Consider the following 13,439-nt stretch of genomic DNA (forward strand, 5'->3'; position numbering starts at 1 on the left):
CGAATGCTTGCTGGGGTACGTAACTCAGGAGGAGGCAATTTGACATTAAAATTAACAATGATATGGACAGGGGAGTTCCCTCCCCCAAAATACAAGAAACTGGGTGCCACTTGTGAAACTGATGGGCAGCAATTCATGAATGAAAGAATAAAGAACTTCAGACTGTGAAAAACTGAGTTGTGGGTTTTATTGCTGTACAAAATAAATTACAGGATTTTGAGCAATACAGTATGAAGCCTATCAGTACAATAAATGATTGGAGGTAGAGCTGGGGCAACCTACAGCTCTCCCAATGTTGCTAGATGCCAGTCCTGGGCAGCCATTGTGGCTGGTAGCCCCAAGGAAACTGGATGTATCATCCAACGTCCTGAGGAGCATGCAATCCGCCTTAGACAAATTCATAGAGGATTTTAATGGCTGTTGATTGCTGTGTCTCTAAATAACAAGCAACATAACAATACTCATCTATCTCTAGTCGGTTTTCACAAACCACTGGCCAGCTATTGGTGGGAAAGCAAATGCTGAACTGTGGACCAGACGTCTGACCTACCATGGCAGGCTGGATTTCTTTCCTTGAAAACAGAGCCATTCCTGCTACCATGCAGAATGAGACTGACTCCACAGGCACAAGTGCTATGAAGGACGTGGCATTTTCAGCCACAGATGCTAAAATAACATGAACAGGATCTTGACCACAGTGAAGGGGGGGAGGGACATGGTGTTCTGATAGCAACTAACTCCAAATTGTCTTTACAGTAAATAACTGAGAGTTAAACAACAAAATTATTTTAAGCAACTAATTACTTACAATTCATACCTTCATTAATATACTTTTGAAACTCTTCTACTCAGTCCTGGGCCTGGTGTTCTTCAATATCTTTAATGATTTGGATAAGGGAGTGCAAGGAGTGCTTGTCAAATTTGCAGATGATACGAAATTGAGTGGAATAGCTAAAACCCTAGAAGACAGAAACAAAATTCAAAATGACCTTGATAGGATGGAGCACTGGACCAAAAGCAACAGAATAAAATTCAACAGAGAGAAATGCTAAGTCCTGCACCTCAGAGAAAGAAACCAATTGCACAGTTACAAGTTGGGGGATACCTGGCTCAGCAAAACTACAAGCGAGAAGGATCTTGGAATTGTTGTAGATCACAAGCTAAATATGAGCCAACAGTGTGATGTGGCTACAAAAAAGGCAAACACTATTTTAGGTTGCATTAATAGAAATATAGTTTCCAAATCCCACGAGGTGCCAGTCCCCCTCTATTCAGCACTGGTTAGGCCTCACCTTGAGTATTGTGTGCAGTTCTGGACACCACACTTCAAAAAGGATGCTAACAAATTGGAACAAGTTCAGAGGAGGGTGACAAGGATGATCAGGGGGCTGGAAACCAAGCCTTATGAGGAAAGGCTGAAAGAACTGGGCATGTTTAGCCTTGAGAAAAGAAGGCTGAGGGGTGATATGATAGCACTTTTCAAATATCTGAAAGGCTGTCATTCAGAGGAGGGGCAGGATCTGTTCTCGATCATCCCAGATTGCAGGTCACGCAACAATGGGCTCAAATTACAGGAAGCCAGATTTTGATTGAATATCAGGAAAAACATGCTAACTGTTAGAGCAGTACGACAGTGGAACCAGTTACCTTGGGAGTTGGTTAGTGATCCAACACTAGAGGCATTCAAGAAAAATTTGGATAATCACCTGGCATATACTTTGATTATATTCCTGCATTGAGCAGGGGGTTGGACTTATGGCCTTGTAGGCCCCTTCCAACTTCACTTTTCTATGATTCTATGATCATATGTTAACAAGGAACAACATCACTCCTTCGGTGGCATAACTTCAATTTCTAGTTACTTTTATTGTCATGGGATGTGTACCCTTTCTAAGTGGTGGACAAGGAATATTATGAGCTCAATTGCTGGGTCGTGCCTTGTGCTGTAGCCTCAGGCTTCATTGTTGGCACTGAAGCAACAATAAAGTAAGCAGGAAGAGTGTATTTTGCTCTAGAGGTGATACATAGCATTTTGATTCTTCTTTGAAAATAATTGAATATTTACTCATATTTCTTTTAAAGGAGAAAGTAAAGTTTTTCAGAAATGTTAGCTGAAAACGTGTGACCTCAGAACCAGTAAAAGTAACTAACTCCTTTTTAAAAGTTACTTTTTGAGTTCTGCACATCAAGGACCAAAATAAGAATTGCTGGATAGCCCAGTGGCCGAGATATCTGGCTGTGGAGCCAGAGTTTGAGAGTTCGATTCCCATCTGTGCCTCCTTGACATGGGCAGGACTTGATGATCTGTAGGATCCTTTTCAGTTCTGCAGTTCTAAGATGACGATGATGACGATCATCGGCATGATAGTCATTTGACAATATTTCTTTGCTTCTTCCCTACCCTCCTGACTTTGTTCAACTGCACAATATGCCATCCTTGCACAATAGTTTCATGCATCTTTATCTGCCACATCTGTCTCGATGCATAACTAGAGTCCTGTCTGGTAGCGAGACTGCAATCCACAAAACTGCTGGAGAACTTTGTCTTGTATATCACTGTAATCAGGACAATGAGGAGGTGTATCTGATGGTGCCCTTTCATTTGTGGAGGAATCTTGGATGCAGTAGAAACACCCGCTAGGTGAAAAGAGGAAGCTTTTCTTATCAACTCCTTTTGCATCCCCCACAAATTGTCTTCAACAGTGTTGCAGGCCTTTGCCCAATTATCTGTGACAGTAGAGGGGTATGTTGGGAAGAGGGGATCCAGAAGAAACGGGGGGAATCAGGAAATGCAGCCTCCTTTCCTTTTTTTGTTAGCAGAGGCATCTGCTAAAGTCAACACCCCTGGTGAACAACTGGAGTCAACCACAAGGTTTCCATTTTAGAACCAAAAAAGCATTTAACCTCAGTCATGGAAGCTTCACTGAGCAATACCAGTATTAATCAGGAAGCAATAAGAGAGTTCCGTGTTTTGTTATGTTATTATACATAAATTACTCGTGATTTCTATAAACTGCTATAGTTTATAGAAAAAGTACAGGCTGTTTATTCCTATAGTTTTTGTTTCTATGGGATTAGACAACATTTAATGCCAGGACCAGGAAGATTAGGCCTTAGTACTCCAGGCAAAGTACTCCCCCTACCCCATTTTAGGAGAATGTTTTACTGTAATTCCTTCCTTCCTTCCTTCCTGACAATTTTGGGTGGGGGCAATGTCTGAAGCAACCTAAAGCAGACTGGACAAACCTTGAAGTGGGGTGGGGAAAAGAAGTTTGACAGGAACAGGAATTTATAAATGCATACCTTAGTTAAGGGTACCATTATTCATATTGCCATTAAATCTATTTCACTAAACAAAACATGCTTTTCTTATTCAAAGTCTTCTCTGTGAAGGGGGGAAGAAAACATTATGTGAAAAAAAATAAAGTGTTATTGCAAAACCAGTTAAAATCTGGAGTGAAGGTTTGAATAAACAAATTAAATTGCAATGGAATATAGTATGCCTCAGAGCCATTTCTTGACAAAACAGTCATCTTATTTACACGCTTCACAATACCCCACCATGGATGTCGAAGGGGGGAAAAATAAGGAGAAAAATAATTAGCATATTAATCTTTTTTATGCCGTCATCTTTCAGGTCCAGAAGACCATGGTGTAATTTAAATCTAAACGCTTTCCTGGCATTAGAATTCATTTTAGATGGGTCAATTGTTCCATAATAAAGGGATAGAAGGTGTACTTCATGCAAAAGATTTATGCTTGCCATTTGTTCATATTCATGTGCTACTGAATACCCTCAATTCAGATGGTGATGGCTGCTCATATCAGTTGAGCGCCAGCACCACAGATCACTAACCGGCAGCAATGAATTCCATTTGCAGGACAAAAAATACGGCGAAATTAACTCCAACAGTTTATTGATTTTTGCTTAACAGAAGCCAGTATAACAGCTCTATTGCCCTCATAATGATTAGTGACAAAAGTTTAATTAAGCAATTATGAAGCCAATAATAGAGTTGTCTGGCTTGCTTAGCTTTAGTCCGTTTAGGACTTATCTCCCGCCTGCACATCATAGCAGCTGGAATGTGCTTGAAGAGATTAATGCCGGGAGAACACAGATGCCTACTTTAATTCTGCTTCATGATGCTGTTTGAATGGAGTCGAGAACACAAGCTACCCTTTATCAAATTACAAGTCCGCTTTTCATGAATATGTAGTAAAAAAAATCTAGTTGTGGCTTCAAGGTGTAATTATAAAGACATACAACAAAAATGACACACAATTCTGTCTTAGTAATCCCTGCTATGAAATATGCATGATAATGTATTACTGAATAAAGACTTAACAATGTTATAAGAGGCTTTGGCATTGTACAGTTATCCAAACAATTGGCAGCCTTTTCCAAATGTTATTTGAGATATTGTCTGACCTAACATCTTTGTTTTTCTCCCTCTCTTCGTCTTAAATATATTGTTTCAAGCTTATTCCATTGTTATTGGTCCATAATGGAGTTAAAAACCATCTTATCAACCTGTGAGAATCCTCCGTTTATTGTGGATGCTTAAATATGCTAATTCCAAAAAGGGTGCACGCAGAGGCCTTTCAGCACATTAATTGCTTTCTAAAATAAATGCACTTTAAATAAATAAATAATTTAAAAAACAAAACAAACAACTTGGTTAGTTGATGAACTCAAGTTTATTTTTAAGGATATTCATCGAGTTCCAAATCATACTGGCTATTGCTAATCAAACTTAGTCTGTATTCAGAAACACACCTTGTTTTTATAGAAGGTGTTTACCATTCTGGAAACCAGCAAAATACTCTGTCTGACTACTTAATTCGTAATTAACTCTGGTTTTGACATTATATGATATTCCAGATACATGTTTACATAGACTAAATAAAATTCCTGAGCTCAAAGAAATCCCCGTCCCACTCCAAATATCTTCAGGAAACAGGTCCAACAAAGTTCTCATTGATGGTGGCTATTCTGTGAGCTATACTTCCTTGGAGATTCCAATAACAACAGACAAGCCTGTACTTATTTGATATCTATATTCCATATCGTTTTACATTTAACTTCAATATCTGATGTTTGACAGCATTTCTGTTTAGAATCTGACTTATTTGATAGCTGACATATAATAGGATTTAGTATTTGACAGTAATTGATAGCTGACAGTGTATGAGGTACCCAACATCTGTAACACTATACCGAAGCAATCAAGAGGCTTGCTAGCAAGTTTGAAAGTCTCACATTTCTAATTCTGCAATCAAAACTTTCACATCCTAGAAACTGAATGATGGCCCAGGAAAATCTGGACAAATCTGTGAATATTCCTTTAAGCTGTTGTAGGAATTAGTAGTGAGTAAGCTTTCAAATTCAGAGTGTAGGCTCACAATCAATTGGGGATGTGTGTGAGAAAGGCTGAGGCTACCATTTCTAACCCGCCAAGATCTGTGGCACACCTTAGTGGTGTCATGTTTCACTTTCCACCCTCAAAAGCAGCATTTCAGAGCTTGACTTCTCTGTTCCATGGAGAACAGTTGGGGGGGGGTGCACAATTTCCATTCACTTGCCAAATGAAGACAGCTTGTTGTTGCCAGACAGCAGCTGTGTTTCCCATTGTCCCACACAGCACCTCAGAGAGAGAAGACATGAAGTTATTCCTGCATATTTACACTCGTTCACCTTGAGTGGATCACCTATAACCTAGCACTAAGCTGCCAATGTTCATAAACTTCATTCGGGTTTTGGGCCTGGGTCACAGTGCAAGGGTGACTCTATGCTTAATGCCTCCAGCCTCTAGTTTTCTGTTGCTTCCATCAGTTGGGCGTTCATGACATACACAGTATCTGCCCTCATTCCAACATGCACACGCTATGCAGAAGAGGAGAGGAGGAGGAGGAGGAGAGCAGGTTGCTACATATTCCTTAGAGTCCTGAATCACATTCTCCTTGTGGCTTTCTGTTAATAAATCTGAACATCCCTTTCTTTCTTCTTCTTTTTCAGGGTGGGGGTGGGGGGAATGTGTGAATAATTGTAGCAATTATCAAGGTTACAGGGGAAGCCATTTCATTTATCTAAAAGCACAACTGGGGTCTGAATACATATGGAAGGTTTATTACTGCAAGCTAATTTCACATTGATTCACAAGAATTGATTCACAATCAAGGGACAGAATCTCCTCACTGCTGTAAAAGCAAGGCACCACATCACAGAGATTTAGGGCACCATCCGTCGAGTAGTCGACTACATGCAACCCACATAGGAAGATCATCATCCTGTTTTCATAAGTGTTCACCTTCCTATTATCAGGGCACATGCAAGAGACATCTCTATGGGATCGCACAGTTCGTTTGCCATTGTTGTAATCATCTTAAATGGAAACTAGTTTTGTTCAGGAGATGCCAAAACGACTGCATTGCTTCTTGATAATTCAATATTTTTCTTCTCGATTTTGGAGACAGAAAAGTACAGCAGACGGCTAAACACAGGAAATATCACTTTCTATCAGGTAAAATCCCTAAATATAGTCTTTGTTTGAAATCAACCACAGTATGGAAGAAGAAAAAAGGAATTATCATCATATCTTTAAAACATTTAAGATGCAGTGTTTATCCAGTAAGCTGTGGCGTAATACACCACAGCATTACGTTATAAGAATAAACATTTTATTGTACTCAATTGATGGTGGCATATTATCGAAATCTTTCTCACAAGAACCACCTCTTGCACTTTGAAGAGACTATCTTTTTTAGAGGATAAAAAGGTTACTAAATCTTCATAAGCTGTCAATCCTGAGGGACTGTTCCCCCCCCCACCCCAGGAAATAATACCTCATTATTTTGAATTCTGATACAAAACAATTTGGAGAGAGAGGGCTGAAGTCCAGCAAGGAAAGGTTTTTTAAAAGCGGGTTGGCAGAGTAATTTTTATCCCTTTGAATAAAAATATCAAGGATGAAGAGAATATAACACATCATTAAACGTGGTCTGTTTGCTTTACAGTACTTGTGTGCATCTGCTCTGATACTGAAAAAGGTGATAGGAATGGATGTCCATTCAATAATTTCTTCCTCTTTCATGATCTTAGATTCATCATTTAGAATTGGATATGCCTGTTAAATTCCTGCTATGTATAGAAAGGAATTTTCATGATTGATTTGGCTTTAAATTTCCATAATCTACTGGACTTCCCAAATGATGCTGAGTGCCTATAGTCTAGTTGATGGGTATCTTTAATTGAATTAGCCTCAGAAGGAATTTGCCCATGGAGTACACTTGTAATACTCCATCCAGAATAAAATTTTAGCCTTTTGGTAATTAATTTCACCATACCTGCAACAACTAGTAAATTGCGAAACAGCAGAAACGCTATCTTAATTATCTTTACTAAAGAGACAGAGAAATAGTGCGCTTATTGGCAATGAAAAATGAAATAACCGGCATAATTAAAGTTAGAAAAGGATTCCTTCATGAATATTCCTTGGGATGATGATACAAAATACAGGTAGTGACTTATTCAGTAACACTGGCCTTGACTTAAAGATGAAATCTGCAGATTACTGTATATGTAAAAAAATGAACCATTCTTAATTCAGATAATATAGTTTAGCCTAATAATAAAAATAGTCCACAGTAACCTAAGGTGACTCTTTTTTTACCACTACTATCAGTGAAATCCAAGAGACTTATGAAGTCTAATTATTTTTTTCTAGGTCTTCGATACAAAACCATTGTCCATATCAAGATGCAGGAAGTAAAACAGCTATGTAGTTGGTGTCTGTATATACATTTCTTCCTTCATCAGGCAGGAATTCCTGATGCTCTCTTTAAATTTTAAAGTCTAGGAACTCTATCTTTGTCAACACAAGTACTAAAAATCCACACAGTGGTATTATTCTTGTCAGTATAAATTCTACTCAATATGCTTTGTCGGCCTTTTAAAAAATATTTATCCAAAAGCAAACCTACAATCCATTGTTCGTATCAGCTCCGGGCTCCAACAACAACAAAAAAAATTATCCCGTTAATCTTTTTTTTCTGCTGCTTGATGAATGTAAAAATAATATTTACTTTTCGCATATCCATTGCATAATGCACTGCTGGGCAAAGGTAAAAAGAATGTGCCTCAAATCTGAAGACTAAATATTGGATACTACCTGGAATAATAAAGTAAGTATGATTGGCTTGGGAAATGCCAATGAATATGAGACGAAAATTATATCAGCATGCTATGGCTGGTCGTTGTTAAGTTTGTTCTTCCTTCCCTATATTTATTATTGGGGGGGGGGGGGAGTTTGAAAAAACAGACCTCTTTCCTAATAGGATTCACATCTTATTATTGGTGCCGATCTGCGGTTTGCCTTAACTCACCATGATTACTTTTTTAGAAGCTTTTCACTTTTCCCCAGCTGATCCTCGTCTTGTTAGGCAGCCTTAATGACACTTCAGTCATTGCGGCTTTCAAGCGGAGGCCTTCCACAGTGAACAGAGAGTTGACATTTCCTGACATTTTCTCAACTAATTACAGGACAAATAATTAAGCATGTTCTCGTATGTAACAAATGAAGGCAAAAGCCGTCTGTCAGCGATGGTGATTGATGACACTCTGGGAGACTTTATCTGATGGGCCCTGCCATGCAGTAGAGGGGGGAAAGCAAATTTATTAGAATGAACAATGCAAATTCCGAGTCATCTCATCCAGTTATGCGCCAAAGCAATATCCATGTCAAGGTGAATGTGACAATGAAAGCAAAATATTTGCATTTTGTGGAACAGGTTGAAGGGAAAATCAGAGCAGGAAGATGACAGGCCTAATTATTTTGGCTCATACAGGCTAGGACAGCTGTTTCTGGTGTCCTGAACAAGGCTGTCACACAGGTAACTAAATAGGTCTGCATATACGCCTGTATGCAACACTGTGCCGAGATGTCTCCCACTAATGACCAACGCTAATGTTGCTGCCATCCCTGGAAAACAGTAAATGTGTCACCGTGCACCTTCTGCGTGGCAGTCAACATTTCGCGACATAATTACTTGTTAGCAAATTAATTCCTATCTGTCAGTATCTATGCCAGTGTCATTTTGAGACCATTACGAAATTATACCATCACTATAGCAACTGCAAGCATAGTTAAAAGGGGGGGGGGGGGACCATACATTTCAGAGATTCAGGAAAAAGTGCCTAGTTAGGGAGAAGACTAATAATGTAAAATTCAAATGGGGATGTTGCTGCCTGCCATCCTAATTTTCTTTATCTCGATTATATGTTTGATCAGTGATCATTAAACAATAATTTAAAATTTCCAATTTCAATCCCATGATTAATATTTCATATAATTAAAAACCTCAGCCCACAATAGCGTGTTTTTTTTTTTTCCGGGGGGAGGGAGGAAGAGAAGAAGAACCACCAAACTCAGCACAGAATGCTGTCAATGCAATTAATTAGGAGCTAAAAAGTGACATGCTTTAAAAAATGAATCCTAATACCGGAGTTTATATGCAAATATGAATAACTGATAGCATCAGGCTGTTCTCTCTTTTTTCTCCTGGCTCCTTTGTAGCTTATAAACAACACTATTCTGAAAACTCTACATCCTGACACATTGCAGGATTCTTTCTCTCCTCTGTCTCCCTCCCTCCATCTTATGGTTTCTTGCACATGCTCTGTTTATCCTAGAGCATTTCAGACCTCCTTCATCTCTCTCTCTCTCTCTCTCTCTCAGTAAGTTCCATTACTTTGATTTCAATCCTGAATGCTTTTACTTGGGAGGGCAGCCATGGGCTCCACAGAGAACCAGGAGAAGCTGTATTCAGTCACTCATACTATATCTCATGTGTAGCAAAAGAACGGACATCACATATCATTCTTGTTGGGAGAAGTGTGAGCTCCAGATGCCTCATAAGATCAATTGGGCTGCAAGTCTTAAGTGGTTGGAAGTGTTCTCAGCAATCAGGAACTTTTTTTCATATGGGGTGGACATGCGATAAAGCAAAAAGCTTTTGGAGACAGATAAAAGACATTACACAAGAAATTATACAACAAGCAATCGCTTTTAAACCAGAAAAGTTTTTGTTAAATATAATGCCAGAAATTGTTGATAAAAAAAATTAAATATATGTTGCTGCACATATTTGCAGCTGCAAGGCTGATCTGGGCCCAAAAGTGGAAAAATCAGGAAAATCCAGAGGAAGAGGAGCTATTAAAAAAATTATTAGATATCACAGAAATGGAAAGATTGTCAGAGACATTACGTGAGAACCCGGGAACATATGTTAAAGAAAGCTGGAAAATGTTTTATGATTGCGTCCAGAAACAGATATGAGTAGAGAATATAATATAGGTTATGGATTCTAGTATTGCATCACAGTCATGAGTCATGGAGTCAAGAGTATATTAGATACTATATGAATGCAAATACTTCCCTGTTTATGTTTTGTGTTGTGTTAACCCGTTTTCCCTCCTGTATTCGTATTGTTATATAACTATATATATAAAATTTAGTGGTGGGGCCACTAGGGAACATATCAAGCCGATTTTGTTTAAATTACATTGGCTACCAGCTGTTGCCCGAGCCCAGTTCAAAGTGCTTTTATAAAGCCCTAAACGGCTTGGGCCCTGGATACCTGAAGGACCGCCTCCTTCCATATAAACCTACCCGGTAGTTAAGATCTAGCCAGGGGGCCCTTTTGAAAGAGCCGTCCCTCAAGGAGGTAAGAGGGATGGCTTGTAGGCAAAGGGCCTTTTCGGCAGCTGCCTCCAGACTATGGAATGCCCTCCCGACTGAGATTTTCTGGCACCGATGCTGATGACATTTCAGCACCAGGTCAAAACCTTCCTGTTCCAGAGGGCTTTTAATTGAAATAATATCAGCTGTGGGTCTGATGGCAATTTTTAGAGTATATATTTTTAATTGCATTTTAATTATTTTGCTCTTTTATTTTGCCTTTTTATTGTATTTTAAATGTTGTAAGCCGCCCAGAGACCTTCGGGTAGTGTGGGCGGCATATAAGTTAAATAAATAAATAAATAAATAAATAAATAAATAAATAAATAAATATATAACTATAACTATAACTAAACTATATCATCTATCTATCTATCTATCTATCTATCTATCTATCTATCTATCTATCTATCTATCTATCTATCTATCTATCTATCTATCTATCAGTATATTAATCAGCTAATGTTTTTGTTGATTAATCCACAAGGGGCAAGTATTAATCAATAGACCTGCAGCCAACTATTCAGGAGATTTTTTTTTTTTATAATGGACAGCAAATTTTTGTTTGCAGAGATGCAAGTTATTTGGTCTTTGGAATTTATCTTGTTTCTGGTATTCTTCCTTTAATAGGAAAGAAAGAAAAACATGTGAAAGATGGCCTTTGAAAAAGGTCTGGATCCAGTACTATTATTAAGTTCAAATAATTTCAAAAGATCCACTTTAATGGCTAAATCTTTACAACTCTTTTACTGGTAAGCTATTGTATGCTTATAAAGACTGTCAGCATCTACAGTCTTTATAACAATAATATGCAAATTATTTATATCTAAACAATCACTTGCTGGCTAAAAAGCAGATAATTTATTAGATTCTTGAATTGCTTTAAGGCTTAGAAATAAAGAAGTTTTGTTTCTGGAAGATGGACAGGTTCCCATATGTTGAAAACATAAAATTGCATAAAATTTATTCTGCTTATTTATAGCATCTAAAATGGCAGCCTTTCCCACTGAATTCAACTGACCTCACAATCAAGCGTTACTTAGAACAAAGATAGTAGTATATGGGTTCCTGTTACCATCCTTCATTTCTCTCTGACCCCTTTTAAGTGGTGCAGTGAGTATCTATGTATTACCAGGAATGACTAGAAGCATACATTTTGATAAATTAAAAATAAGAACTTTGTGGAATCTTAGATGGAAAATGTGTTAGGTCTAGTTCTCAGTAACCCTGCATCATGTGTTGGACCATTTTACAATGCAGATCACATGATGAACACTTATCTATACAAAACAACTGTCTCCATACAAAAGTCAGTGCTTTGGGCCTCATTTTTCCACTATTGTCTAGTTTTCTCTGGGGAAACAGAAGTTTTGCATCACATGTTAAATCACATGAGCCCCACATTTTGTGCTATTAGTATCATTATGATATGTGCTTATTACCTTAGCAAAAACCTGCCTTAAAATAAATTGTTCTCAGATTCTTTTTTTAAAAAAATAACCTTAGCTTTAGTGTAATGTAGACTGTGGTACTCAATTTCACCTACCATAAAATGTCAGGATGACAACAACATATCAGAGTTCCACATACAACTACCTTCAGGAACCGTTACAAAATTATTGGGCAAACTGTTCTGTTTTGTCTTAGCATTCTGATGGAAATCTGGAAATGATGGAGGGGGGAACCTTGTACATAAAGAAACTGTTAACCTGGACTAAACATGTCATTGAATTTCACTTAAAGGAATACTTGAGTAAGATCTGAAAGTTCAGGAGAAATATCTGAAGATAGTAGTAAAAGTTACTTCAGTTAATGAAACGAGTTGATTTTTGTAGCTAATGATAAGAGGTGTAAATCCCTGATTTTAAAATGATAGAAATTAAATCTCTACCAAGGTTGGAAGGCAGTTTGTGTCCTTAACTAAAATTGCCAGAATAAAACCCCACTGAATGAATCAAGTGACTCATTGTGATTAACTCATTTCATTAGTTTCAATACAACTTCAGTTACAGCTAAGTTTAGCAGGATTGAGGCTTTGGCTGACAAAACAATCTGTGAAGAAAAGGGATGATACTTGGATATCAGTATGTAAATGCACATGTCTGCATTGATTTCCTGTTTTGATTAATTGGTTGCAGCCAGGAGATTAACTGTTTCTGGAAGATACCAGCCCAAATCCATCATCTTGAGCTGTATAACATGGCCACTTTTGTTAAGTACAAATGCACATGTGGTGAATTTCTGGAGATATATACCTACTGAAAACCATTTGAATTGATAATTTTGGTGCATTGGAGAAGAAACAAATGATGTGAAATTAAACTGGTCATTAAAGAGGAATTCATTGTGAGCTGTAAAATATTTCTCACTGGTAATGGAGGTGGTTTTCTCTTGATTAGCATAATATATGGAATTACTTCTGTTCGATGTTCCTTATCCATGAAAATGCCCCCTGTCCAATAAGTTCAGGGTTTACTTTTTCTTTTTCTTTCTTTTCTCTTTCTTTTCTTTTCTTGAGAGTTAAATTATCCTTAATAGCTGAACCTACAGACTTGTTACACTACCACACCTATCTGAGTACAACTCACCATCTTGTGTTTTCAGCTTGAGGAATGTCAGCCCCAATTTCAATTAGAAACCTGTGGCAGTATCCGACAGGGGTGTTCTCTTGTCAGAACTGGATGACCTGGTGGAACAGGGTCC

Source organism: Pogona vitticeps, chromosome 4 (genome assembly GCF_051106095.1).
Source record: "Pogona vitticeps strain Pit_001003342236 chromosome 4, PviZW2.1, whole genome shotgun sequence".
In the NCBI taxonomy this organism is placed as follows: Eukaryota; Metazoa; Chordata; class Lepidosauria; order Squamata; family Agamidae; genus Pogona; species Pogona vitticeps.